General features: G+C 39.5%; 1 pseudogene; it reads left to right on the top strand.

Moving 5' to 3' along the window:
- The first annotated feature begins 4,842 nt into the window (after positions 1-4,842).
- Positions 4,843-6,423, top strand: LOC138818981 (sideroflexin-4 pseudogene; annotated as a pseudogene).
- The last annotated feature ends 7,558 nt before the right edge of the window (positions 6,424-13,981 follow it).

Raw genomic sequence — 13,981 nt, 5'->3', positions numbered from 1 at the left:
TTTGTAACCTCACATCACCCATATTTCTAGTTTAGTTACCACAGAGGAAGCTGATTCACAAGTTCAGAGAGAGCAAAGTTCAGAGTCTTCTGAACACATGGGTGGTAATTTGAACTTGACCTCAAACTTCAGGGTTACCAGTAAACCTTAACTTTCAGAGACAGAAAACTCACTCTGAAGATAGAAAGGCTATTCATTGCTGTAACTCTGAAGATGGCACACATTTTTAGATAGATCTCTTGAGAGGTGAATTAAAGATTACCATAGGGACCAATCTCTGCTCTAGCTTTCTTATTTTCTATCCATTATACAAGAGTTAAACAACATGTTTGAACGGAACATTGACTAACAAAAGACATTTATGATGTTTACTTAATGTTTTGGACCATTAAGCATCAACGACATGAGTTATAACACATAATATCTGGCCAAAAATCTTTTGACCAGGCTACATTTTACTCCTCTCAGGGCTGCCAGCATCTGTATTTAAAAAAAAATTAAAAAACAACCAAACCCAACAACTTTGTGCTCTAGCTTTCTCATAGGACTTTGGATTTAAAAGTATCTCATGGTGCCAGAAAGTATCTTTTGAAGTTTACATTAAGATGGATATTTATTTATATTTTTCCCTATAACAATGACAGTGGTTGAGATAAACTGTTTAATTCTAAATAGAAAACACATCTGCTGTGTCTGCATTGTTTGAGGTTGCTGGATGGGTAACAACCTCAACCAAGTAGCACACATGACATTTTCGGGGAGATGTTGTGTGAGGGCTCACAGCTGCTTCATTGTCCTCTTTTGCTTGGCGGGGTATTGGGGGAGGATGTTCGGGGTGGCAGAGCCAAAGTTCCCATAAGTGAGCTCACCGTGAGTGGACCTGCAAAAGGTTTTCTATTTACCTTCACTGTCAGATAGCAGAAGACTGGCAAGGAGTATTTCAGACCTGACAACTTTCTGAAATATGCTTATTTATTTATTCATGCATTCATTTATTATACTGTTAATTTTGTTTAAAGGACATTTAACACATTTAAAATTTTACTTTTGCAGTTTCTTTAAGGGCACAGTTTCTTTAAGGGCAGTTTCTTTCTTTATTTCAGACCTGACAACTTTCTGAAATATGCTTATTTATTTATTCATGCATTCATTTATTATATTGTTAATTTTGTTTAAAGGACATTTAACACATTTAAATTTTTACTTTTGCAGTTTCTTTAAGGGCACAGAATAGCTATAGACAGATAGATTGATTTAGAAAACAGATATCTTTGTCCTGTTATGCCTTCTACGGCATTTTCTTCTGTTTCATAACTTTCCTATATTCAAAAACCTTTCAAAAACCTTTTCAAAACCTTTTCCTGTATTCTCTTTTGGTAGGTAATTGCCTTTGTTTTTGCACTGGTGTTGCCATTCTGAATGGGAATCTTGTGTACATTGTAGAATTCTTTGCTGCCTAATTTTTTGAATGAAGTGAAACCATTGATTAGTATTCTAATGAATGGCCTAATTGGTTTTCTTGTTTCTAACAGTTTTTCAGTCCATGCTGCTGAAGTTCTTTCCGTAACTTGTGATAATGCTTCTTCTCGTAATTATCATGCGTCTAAGTTTATTCTTATACTTATGTTGATTAACCCTTTGAAAGCCATGTGAAATTACAATGGCAACAATGTGTGAGTTAGTCAGTGAATGCTATGACAAAATATCTGAGAAAATCATCCTATAAGATGGAAAATCCTTGGTCTGGGAATGTGGCTTAACGGCAGAGTGTTTGCCTCCCATGTACAAAGCAATGGGTTTGATTCCTCAGTACCACATACACTGAAAAAGCCAGAAGTGGTACTGTGGCTCAAGTGGTAGAGTGCTAGCCTTGAGCAAAAGAAACTCAGTGACAGTGCCCAGGCCCTGAGTTCAAGTCCCAGAACTGGACAAACAAACAAAACAAAAAAAAAAGGAAAGTCGTCCTTTAGGTATAAGTTTAGGATTTCTGTCCATGTTCACTTGGCCCTGATACTTTATTTACAGGTCATTCCAAGCATCAGAACAGGAAGAAAAGGTGTGGGGGGTGGTGGGCAACACTGCTCATTCAGGACAGGCTGAAGTGAGAGAGGGAAGGAAGGAAGGGACAGGGTCCAATACCCTCTCTGTGGGCTTGTTCTCAGTGAGCCAGTTTCACCAAAAGGCTCCATCTGCTGTATTTCCCTCCCTTTCCCCTGTGCTACAATCATCTGCAGATCAACTTTTCAACATTTGAGGCTTCAGAGCACATTGAAGATCGACTGTCATAGTGGACATGTGCATGTTTATTCTGATTTTTTTTATTGTAATGTAACCTATGTAACTATAAAAGATTTTTTTTGTTGCTGTTATTTTTGGTTTTTCAGGACCTGGGCGCTGTCCTTGAGTGCTCAAAGCTAGCACTCTACCACTTGGGCCACAGCACCGCTTCCAGCTTTTTCTGAGTAGTTCACTGGAGATAGGAGTCTCATGGACTTTTCTGTCCCGTATGGCTTTGAACCACAATCCTCAGATCTCAGCCTCCTGAATAGCTAGGATTACAGGTATGAGCCACCAGCTCACAGCTGATAGATTCTTTTTTAAAGACTTAATCACTATAATAGAAAAGAATAATTCCTAATATTACCAAATATCTAATTAATCACATACTAATGGTATTATAAAGGTCTTAAGTATTTAAAAGTAAATATACAAAAAGATCCACATATGGTAAATAGTAATATTTTGTTTTTTATCTAAAGAAATCAGTTTATGCTATATAATTTTTCCTGTTGTTTGAGATTTGCTGAATATATCCCCATAATGTCTTTTAAAGAATGCTTTGACAGAGGGCCTATAGGTCTATAGGCGATAGCCCAGTTGGTCCTGAAATTGTGATCCTTCTGCTTTAACTTCCTGAGTACTAAGACCATCAGAGTATCATCAGGAAATCTGTGGCCTATGAATGCTAGTAGCTTGATTTAAGAGTGCTATTGGATTAATATCTATCTATCTATCTATCTATCTATCTATCTATCTATCTATCTATCATCTATCTACCCTATTTATGACAAAACTGCCACATAGGTTGTAATGAGTTCTTTCCTCAGGAAGCACCAATGTTTGGATTTCTGTTTTGTAATCATTGCCTAGAGTAGTGATTTTTTGCCCTAATTCTATCATTATTTCTTATCCACTACATGTTTGTGCCCCTCCCCCTGACTTTTATACATAGAAATCATGTACCACTGTGATGAGATCAAGAGGTAGAGGCTTCTCCAGGGAATTGGGATGATGTAGGTCATGAAATTGGATGGAGCCCTCAGGTTGGGACTGGTAAGTCCAAAGAAACTGACTTCTGCCTTTCTGCACATGAGGACCACAGTAAGAAGGAACTGTCTCTGAACCAGGCAACACATCCTCATCAGACACCAAATCTGTCAATGTTTGGATCTTGAACTTCCCAGCCTCCAGCACTATGAGAAAAAATTTTGTTTATACACCCCACAGTCTATGATATTCTGTTTTCACAGCACAAACAGGCTAATACTTTTAAAAGTCCTCTTAAAATTCCTAAAAAGTACTAATATGCTTTCTAAATTACAAGAACTTCAGGTATGACTGTGAGACAGAGCGGAAGTGCTTCATGTGGAATTCCCAATTCAGCACCCAGAACGTTACCAAGATGCAGCCTCTAGGGGTGAGAATAATAGAATCAATCATTCTTGCTTTGCTAAAGACACTACTAGGTGAAATGAAAAGAGTGAGACTCTGCCTTAGGTCCCATTGTCCATGTGTACAATCTCACTACTTTCCCGCCACAGCTTTCTTCTTTCACTTTCAAATAAACTTACTCTGATCAAACACACAAAAATAAAACATTAAAAAAAGTAAAGTCATGCGTGCTGAATGTTAAAAACTTATCACCACAATTCATGTCCACTGACTCGACTCCTGTCCATGCTTCCAAGTTTTACTCCCTTTGACTTTTGCCACAGCAGTGCCAATGTCAACACGATAAAGAAGTTAAAGAATGTCTTAGCATTCTTAGGATCGGGGCTTTGAACTTGTGGATCTCCTGAACTGTCTGGAAACTCTCCCAAGTCCTTGGACCTCACTTTGGAAAGCATTGCACAAGTTCTCTTCTACCAGGAATAGTCTCTGCCACGATCTTCGTCCCAGCTCCACCAGCTATGCCAGAGATTGGCTGAAAAGTCAGGCACCTCCCGGGCCCTGTCCCCATCAGATCATCACATTCATCTCTCTGTACACTCCTTCTCACTAGCTCATCATTTTCTTGATTATTTATACTTTTTCCTGAGTTTATTTTCTCTCCCCTCTTTGCTAGGATATAAACTACTTGAGAAAAGCGCTTATTTTTTTCCCCTCACATGTTCATATTTGTTTAGCACCTAGAATAACCGCTGGCATATCACGGCATGGATAAATATTTGGCAAGTGAATAAACAGAGACATTTGTACTTACATAGAGAACATATAGATTGCACCAGTAGTAGCATTCACTTACGAAGAACCAGACTAGAATGACAGGACTGGGGACAGGGTCTGGGGTGAGGGGTAGGAGGCAGTACAGAAGGTGAGCAGGTTTTATGTTCACAAGTATGCTTCTGGAAGGAAAGAAAAAGCTTTTATGCATAATTGCTGCTCTCATTTAGACAGCCATCTCTTTTCATATTTCTTGGGCTTTTATGTTTTATGTTTATATATAATATATATTAGTCTCAATTTGCATTTGGTCATTTTATGTTGCTATAATCAAATAACTGAGGTTGGGGTTTACCAAGAAAAATAGGCTTGGAGGAAGTGCGGGGCCGGTGGCTCCCAGCCCGCATGGAGCCCAGCCTGCGCTTCCGCATCTTGGAACGCCAATCTTTTGTTCAAAGATTTCTTCACTAGAAGTAAGCCAAGTCCAAAGAAACATAGGTCCCATGGTTTCCCTTATTTGCAATATCTAGTATATGTCTGAGTCAAGCAGAAAAGGTCAGATAAGGTGATGTTAGTGAAAATGAACCTTAAGATATGTATTCAATGTTTTTTTTTCTTTCATGCGATTGTTTCTAACGCATTTATAAGATTATTTCTTTGTTGCTTTGTATGTCCCTCCCCCACAGTATAACTCCTGCTTTCACTGTATTTGATGTCAGTATAATTTGTAGAGGGGAAGGGGATAAACAGTTGTTTAAATAAGGATACAGGTGGACTCGTTGCAACAATGAGAAGTACAAGTTGTTATATCGAAAACGAACTTCACAACTTTGTTGGGGGGTGCGGGGAGGCTTGGGGGGGCGGGGGAGGATGGGAAGGGATGGGAAGGGAAACAAAGGAGGAGGCTGCAATGCTTGATAAGAAATGTACTCATTATCTTGCCCACATAATTGTAACCCCTCTGTACAGTATTTTCACAATAAAAAATAAATAAAACTTTTAAAAAAAAGATTTCTTCACTAGACAGAATTATTGGATCCTACAAATCTGCTCATTTCAATTGAAAGAATAGAAAAATCAAGGCAACTATTGTTCCCCAATGAAGATGCAGCCAGACACAACCTGAATGACCAAAGGATTAAAGACGCATGGAAGAGGATCTTCCACCGTGCACCCTGACAGCAGCAGGCTGATCCCTGTGCTCTCCCGGCCAGCAGCTTTCCTGCCCTTGGCGGCACCCATGCTGTTTTTGTCAACGATGCCAGCAAAAGAAATGATATCCACGCTTGTACCTCAAGTTTCCTTTTATGCCTATGCAACAGCTTTCACCATCGGCAATGGCAACTCCAGCTATAGGCGGCATGGGGCAGAGCGAGTGGTGTTAGGAACGGGAGCATTCGGCTCTTCAACCTTTCTTGGATTGTTCCCTTATTTGGTTCAAATAAAGTATCCCCCGATTAACCCTTCGATCAAAAGGGCCTTACCTATCATCTTTTTCACCCAAGTCAGTGCAATGAATGTCTTTGCATCCCGAAGTCTTGAGCCTGTTCGAGGGATTCAGGTCATGGACAAGGAAGGCCGTGTTCTAGGCCTTTCCAGAAAAGCTGGGGAAAGGGCTGTTAGGGAAACATCCATCTCCAGGGCAGTGCTGTTTGGGATCTCAGCTTTGATCCCAGAAGTCTTCACCTACTTTTACCAAAGTACCCTGTTTTACTTGCAAAACCCGTGGTCCTTGTGGACTGCCAAGTTATCTTGTACTGTGCTGGTGATGGGACTGATGGTCCAGTATCGTTTAGCATGTTTCCTCAAGTTGGACTGGTGCAGAGCAGAAAGCTTGAAGTGGAAATTCAGTCTTCCACAGAAGAAACAGAACTATTCTATAACAGAGGAGTGGAGGTTATTTTAGGTGAAGTTATCTGGCTTCTGCTTGGAATCCTCCTTTCCTTCAAGGTCTCAGGAGACCCCTGCAAGACAGACTAGCTTTGGAGCTGGGTTCTGAGGCTGGAAGAGGGTCCTAGCTGGCATCGAGGAGCTGGCCTGGGAAAAGATACCGTGAAGTACTAATAACCATCCAAAACTGAAAAAAAGAAAAGAAAAAGAAAAGAAAAATAGGCGTACTTAGCTTCACACTTCCTGAAGCTAGAAATACAAGGTCAGACACCCCTCTCCTCCACTTTTAGTATAGTCACCCTACCTTGGGTCACAGTGTAACCGAGGCATGAACAGGCATGTCTAGTTTTATTATCCAGGTGTAGGCACACATCATGTTCATTTGTTGTATTGGAAATGTTAGTTACCAACACTACAATAGTACCATGAGAGCTGTAATTTTTGTCCTTTTGACAAACAGAACAAAAACCTTTTGCCTCTTACAATTTTTGTTGCACAAGACATTTCTAAAATCAATTACAGTATTCAAACTACAGGAAAGAAACCCACCTTTGTGTAACTGTGGACATTGGTCAGATTGTGAGTCAGCATTTATTATGTGAGAACTGTGTACTCACTGTAAACAAAACATAAAGACAGAGGACTGAAGTGAAGGGGAAGCCTGCAGAGCTAGGCTGTGGATGGACCTTTGGCAGAAACTCTTCTAACAGGTGGGGTTGGTGGTAGGTCTACCGCAAGAACTCCAATGAGGCCTCTTAGGCCTCAGCAGGCAAGAAGCAGCAAGGACAGAAAAAAGAGTAGGTGATGAGGGAACTTAGGGCCTTGCCTGTGTCGTCTTAAGAAAACTAGAATCTATATCCTGTGCAAGGTGGCAGTTGCTGGAAACTGATCAAGCCATGCCTGGCTTCTCTACCCATGTAGCTTTCAAATTTTAGGCTGTGCATTTATAAAAATTAGAACTGACTTTAGAATTGGTAAAGGAAGAGACTATTGTAAATAAATTGTATTTTCTGGCAGAAGGCAATTCTATTTCATCTCTGGGGTCCAGTCTAACTAGAGATGGCTTCTTGTAGGAGTGGTGAAAGTGTGGTGGTTGTAGACCAACATGAGACATGAAGACTGAAGGCTGCCAAGGCTGGCATACCCCATCTTACCCCCACCCCACCCCGAGGCAGGGATAGTTATGTCTTAACTTTTCTGTTAAGACCTATCTGCAGTCTCTCCTCAAGTCCTCAAGTCTCCTTTGATCATCAACACAAAAAGATTAAAACACACACTCACTCACTCACACACACGTACATACACACACACACACACACACACACACACACACACACACACACACACACACACAATGATCACAATGATTTCAGACCACAGGTCACAAGATACGGCCACTTGACCAGCAGCATTGGTGTCGCCTGGGAACTTACTGGAAATGAAGATTCTTAGGACTTGCCACAGACATATTCAAATAGAATTTCTTGGACTAAAGCCCAGCAATTCATGTTTTAATGATCCTGTCAAGTGATTCTTATGTATTTCACAATCAGAGAACTACTGGCCTAAAAGTTGCCAGTTCAAAAGGTTGTATTCTAGTCTGCTTGAAAAATTAGCACAATGAATACCACCAAGCTTCTAGGTGGCACAAGAGATATATCATCAATATTTCCAATATGAATTAAGACATCAGTAGCTAATTCTGGTAGTCCGAATTGCCAAGATGTTTTGATTAATGTTCTAGAAAAAAAGAAAGCTGGGGAAAAAACTAGAAAAAAACATGTAAGTTCATTATGATCCCAGGGCTATTTCTAGTCAAATAAGTTCCAAGGATTGAAGTATAGAAGCCATCTCAAATACTAGTTTACTAAATACATGTGTTGATCTGAAATACGGGAAGTTCTAGACTCTGAGACTCTCATACACACCTTCATAGAACTTCAGACAGACTCAAGTTCCCTAAGTTGTAGATTCAGTCTATCCTCACCCTAGTGACTGGCTCCTGCAGACTACAGAGCTAAAGCCATACTGTCCCCATATGTTTATCACTAGTGACCTGGGTGGTATCCCTGCTTTGTAATATTCATCTTCTCAGAAAATGGAGCATATCACTATTGCCTAATTAACAAAAGTCTGGAATGTGTCTTGAGTCCATGTGGTCACATAAAGAATAACTGATAACCCTCCAAACTCAATATGATTAACTTTTAGGGAGTCCTCCTCCTTTTAAGTCAAAGGCTACAGTCTTACTGAAACACACAATTGTACCTATCTGAGCATCATTCTCAGTAAAGAAGCCATTTTTTACCCTCCATGCATGTCACAGGATGACTGATCGAGATAGCGTGGCCGTCAGTGACCCCTGCCTCATCATCCAATGGTGACAAATCCCTTATCTCTGAGAAGGACAAGAAGGGAGTTTTCATGCCCAATAGGGTTTTCTTAGTATAAAAGAGAAGAGATTGTGATGGCTCCGGAAGACAAGACTGGGGAGAGTGAGCCTCAAATGTTCACCCTGGACCCCTAGTCTGTGTGTCAGAGTAAGTGTCCAGCATTTCTAAAGAAAGAGAAGTGTGTGGACACCGTGTCTCTCTGTTTCAAAGCTCATATGCTATTTTATCTGATGGTAGCATTCTATCGTTGACTTTGACAAGAACGATGACTTTCTGCAGATTGCAAAAAAGGAGTAACAGTCCAAACCAAATTGTAAACCAGGACTGAGATAATCAATGGCCTCATAAAATGAATTCAAGTGGAACCATAAAAAAGAAAGTTGAATTTGGAATGACATTGTGGGGAAAGATTTTATGGAAGAAATGAACATGGAAAACTCTTCAAAAAGACATTGATTTAGTTTGTCCACAAAACTCAACAAAACAAGTACCAGGAAATGGGTATTTGAAAGGGGGGGCAAAAAGTGAGGGGCAGATGGAAGAGGGGAAGAGAGAGGGGAAGAAGGCAGTTAAGAATTCATTGTATATACCACAAAATTAGGAAAAATAAGAGAAGGGGTGAGTCCAAGGGGAGGGCAAAGTCTGAAGGGGGGGGACACCGATCAAGATACACTCTATACACAAACTGCTTTGTTAAATAGCAAAAACAAAAATTCAGCACATATCTTACAAAATTAAGAAAGATGAAACAAGGGCTGGGCCGGGAGAGGTGGGTGAGACTGTGGAAAGGGGTGACATTGATCAAGATGTACTGTATCCATAAACTGTCCTGTGGAATGGCAACTCCGTTTACAGCTACTTAAAGATACTGAAAAAATATTTTTAAAAAATTGAGAAGACATTCTGACCAAAGAGGGAAAAAAGAGACATTGAAGGAGGAAAAGATATAGAGAGAAAAAAGCCATAAACAACTATAAATACAGTATGTATGAAAGGTAGCCTTACCTGACCATGCGTCCTTCTTGTTCAATGCCTATGGCCAAGGTTCACCTTTGGTAACTGTGCAAGTTATTATACAAGTATCTATCTACATTATTTGTATTTTAATCTGCTAGATGGAAGAGGCTCTCTTCTCTTTAATTTTCATTTCTACCCCAGCCCTTGATAGCCATGTGCTGTATGCAAAGTGAGAACCTCCCCCACAAAAATACATTGCTAACTGGATGGACCCCTTTCAAGACATTAGAGATGAATAATCAATACTATCCTGATTACAGGATTATGAAGAAGTGAGAGTTCTTTTCCATGCCTTTCCAACATGCCTGTTTTGGGACTCTTCTCTTTCCGCTTGCTTGCAATGGGTTGCTTAATCTCTTTGCACTTCCATTTCATCATTGCTAATGGGAAAATGATGAGGATAAGATCTACATTGTTGTTTGGAGAATGAAATATACAGATAAATAGATGGACAGGTAGGTATATAGTTAGATACTTATAGATAGAGATAGAGAGATAGATATTATCAATAAAATTGAATATTTCTTCCTTTATTTCTGGACTACAATCCAGAATCATACAAGAATTGTGCAGAGCAAGAGGACAACAAATAAGACTAAGAAATGCACAGACAAGGGTCTCATATGTAAAATATACTTGGAACTCAAAAAATTAAATCCCCCAACAACAAATCCTCAAAGAAACAACTGCCCAATAAATAAGTGGGCTAAAGACTTAAAGAGAAACTTCTCTGAAGAAGAAAGAAGGATGGCCAATAGACACATGAAGAAATGCTCAACATCCCTAGCCATAAAAGAAATGCAAATCAAAACAACATTGAGATACCACCTCACTCCAGTTAGAATGGCAAAAATCAAGAACTCTAACAACAACAGATGCTGGAGGGGATGTGGACAGAAGGGAACCTTACTTCATTGTTAGTGGGAATGTAAACTTGTTCAACCACTTTGGAAAGCAGTATGGAGGTTCCTCAAAAGACTTCACATAGAGCTCCCCTATGACCCAGCAATCCCACTTTTGGGCATTTACCCAAATGTTTACAAACAAGACCACACTAAAGCTACCAGCACAACTATGTTTATTGCAGCATTATTTACCATAGCTAAGATATGGAACCAGCCCAGATGCCCCTCAGTAGATGAATGGATCAAGAAAATGTGGTATATATACACAATGGAATTCTATGCCTCCATCAGAAAGAATGACATTGGCCCATTTGTTAGGAAATGGAAAAACTTGGAAAAAATTATATTAAGTGAAGTAAGTCAGGCCCAAAGAAACATAGGTCCCATGGTTTCCCTTATTTGTAATATCTAGTATATGTATGAGTCAAGCGGAAAAGGTCAGATAATGTGATGTTAGGAAAATGAACCCTTAGATATGTATTTTAATGTTTTTTTCTTTCATGCATGTGTTTCTAATGCATTTATAAGATTATCTCTTTGTTGCTTTGTATGTCCCTCCCCCACAGTATAACCCCTGCTTTCACTATATTTGATGTCATTATAACTTGTAGAGGAGATGGGGAAAAACAAGTCGTTTAAGGATACAGGTGGACCTGTTGCAACAATGAGAAGTACAAGTTGTCATGTCGAAAATGAGCTTTACAACGTTGGTGCGGGGGGGGGGGGAGGGAGGGGGAGGCGGGGGGGGGATTGGGGGGGAGGGAGGCTGGGAAGGGATGTGAAGGGTAAACAAAGGAGGAGGCTGCAATGCTTGATAAGAAATGTATGCATTATCCTGCCCATGTAATTGTAACCCCTCTGTACAGTGTGTTCACAAAAAAAATAAAAATAAAAAAAGCACAAGGAAAAAAAGACTAAGAAATGCAGAGAAATGTTCAATAATAGCAAAATTAGGGCCCACTAGCAGCTAGATATAGGAGGTGCAGACACAAGCTTTATGTAGATTTGAGAGTTTAAGAACAGTGAAAACACTTGGGAGTTGGAGAACACAGAATTTCAGTTCAGACCAGCCCAGGAAATGCCAGTTCATTTACACAGTAACTCCTCATCCTCAACTGGAAAGTCTGGGGAGCAGCTGCGCTTTTTCTCCTCATTTCCAAATCTGAGTCCAGCTCCCTTTGACCCATCCTGTAGTTTGGCAGTTTGCTCCACATTCTGTTCATACCTTCTCAGAGAGCTCTAGCCTGTGAAGACTCCAGGCCCAACTCCCTGCAGAGATGAAGCACTGTCACCCACCGCACCTTTCCAGCTACTGTGCCCAGCTCCCCTTCACTGGGATTTCCCGTGTGGCTTCTTCTTGACCCTTTAGTCAAGAAGGTATGTCTCTCATTCAAGATGAAAGCAACCACATTTAACAGTCTTTTTACTATTTTCTTCCTCAATCACTGTGCTTTGTACAAACCTCTGTCATATTATGCTACGTTCACTTATTTAGCCATCTGTCGCTTCAATGCAAAAATTCATGTGTGACTGGCACCTGACAATATGTGTCCCTAGAAGTCAAATGTGGGGGGGAAAAAAGTAGCTCTCAAATTACTTTTGAAATAAAACAATTATGCTCAGTTAATCAGCATACCATAATGTTTCCAAGTAAAAGATAAGAGAAACATCATTTATCTTGGCATACTTAAAAGGCTTCAGACTTCATAGATTAGGTTACTTGCTGCACAAAACTTGAAGAATAAAAGATGAAAGTAGAATTTATACAAATAAGATACCACAAATCATCTTGGAAATTATGAATTCTAAAGGGAGTTTTGTGCATCTGTTAACACTCAAGTAACCATAAATGGGCCCATTCTCTAGAAATGAAAATGCACACACTAAGCTTTCCTCTCATCTCTTATAACTTCCCATTCCCTTCCATGAAACAAGAGTTGCTTTTAAAACTCAGATGCTATCCCTGTTGACCAGAACCTTCAATACCACCCACGAATTGTTTAGGCAATGCATTTGGAGAATTAACTTTTTTTTGCATGAAAACCAGCAAAACACAAAGTACATTGCTCCACCAAGTTCCTATAGAGCCTCATTGTGCAGCACTGTCATGAGTTTTCATTTTCAGTTAGATATTATTAATGGTGGCAATTATTGTTATTGAAATGGTCCCAAAAGATTACAACATGATTAGGACCCAAAACACAAACATTTTAGCAAATATCTTGGCTGCTTAGGGGATAAGCTCCTGTTCCACAGCCAACTTTTTGTTGTCATGCATGTCATGCAATAAAATACAAATGTCCCGAGTGGACACGGGCCTTTGCTATCTTTTTGGATTAAATTATAGCATCGTTCAGATGATTTTTGGTATGTGTGTTACTTTATCTTCATTATGAAGAAAAAGATTTTGGATATGGACTTTAGAGAAAATTACAGCCTCATCAAGACACAAATAAATTATATATGGCCCATTAAAACCTGTCAGTGCAATTCAGATAGCATTTATTTATTATTAGTTGTTTTAGAAGTTTATAGTTATTTTGTAGATTTTTTTTTCACTGCACTTTACTTACCCTCATTTAAAATTCTTTTCTGTGGTGGACTGTCTGGTTTAATTTTTATTTCCCTTACTTTCTCACTGAGAGCCACATTTTCAAATGCTGTCCTCCTCACCGCCCCCCTTTTTTCCCCCACACATGCTGGGTAACGCAACACTCTTGGATCTTCTGGTGGGATTTCTGCATTGATTGGGATTACTATGTTGGTATATGAATGTGGAGAGAAATTTTATCAAGATGTATTTATTACCTGCCATGGTAGTCGATGTCAAACAAAATCGAATATGAGGAAAACAAAGATAAGCAAAAAAATGAAGCTGGAATGCCCATACTCTCTTGGTACATGACAGGAAAATATGTCCAGTGATGTAGGGAGAATGTGATTTACCGTGATTTACCATGAGGAAGGCACTCCCTTATTCTGAAGGAGCATGCCTTTCACTGTGACTGTAGGCATAAATTCACAAAGAGAGCTCCAGTATCTGTACTTTCTCTTGTGTACAGGTTAGAAATTACAGTAGAATTACCATCAAACTAAGATCCTTCAAGGCAATGGAATGATAGTACTCTGAAGTGGTAAGCAAATAAGGTACTTAATAAAATATGAAAGAGATGTGATTTCTACAATGAGCAAATGACTTGAAGCAATAATCAGAATAGTCTGGTTACAGACAGGTATGGTATCTGCTAGATTATCATGATGTCTCTAGCAAAGAAATAGATAGCCCATCTACTAAATTATTATTTATCCTGTATAAGTGAGACCAAATTGTCA

Source organism: Dipodomys merriami, unplaced genomic scaffold (genome assembly GCF_024711535.1).
Source record: "Dipodomys merriami isolate MVZ:Mamm:240054 unplaced genomic scaffold, mDipMer1.0.p SCAF_8, whole genome shotgun sequence".
Taxonomy (NCBI): Eukaryota; Metazoa; Chordata; class Mammalia; order Rodentia; family Heteromyidae; genus Dipodomys; species Dipodomys merriami.
This window is presented reverse-complemented; position numbering and strand designations above follow the sequence as displayed.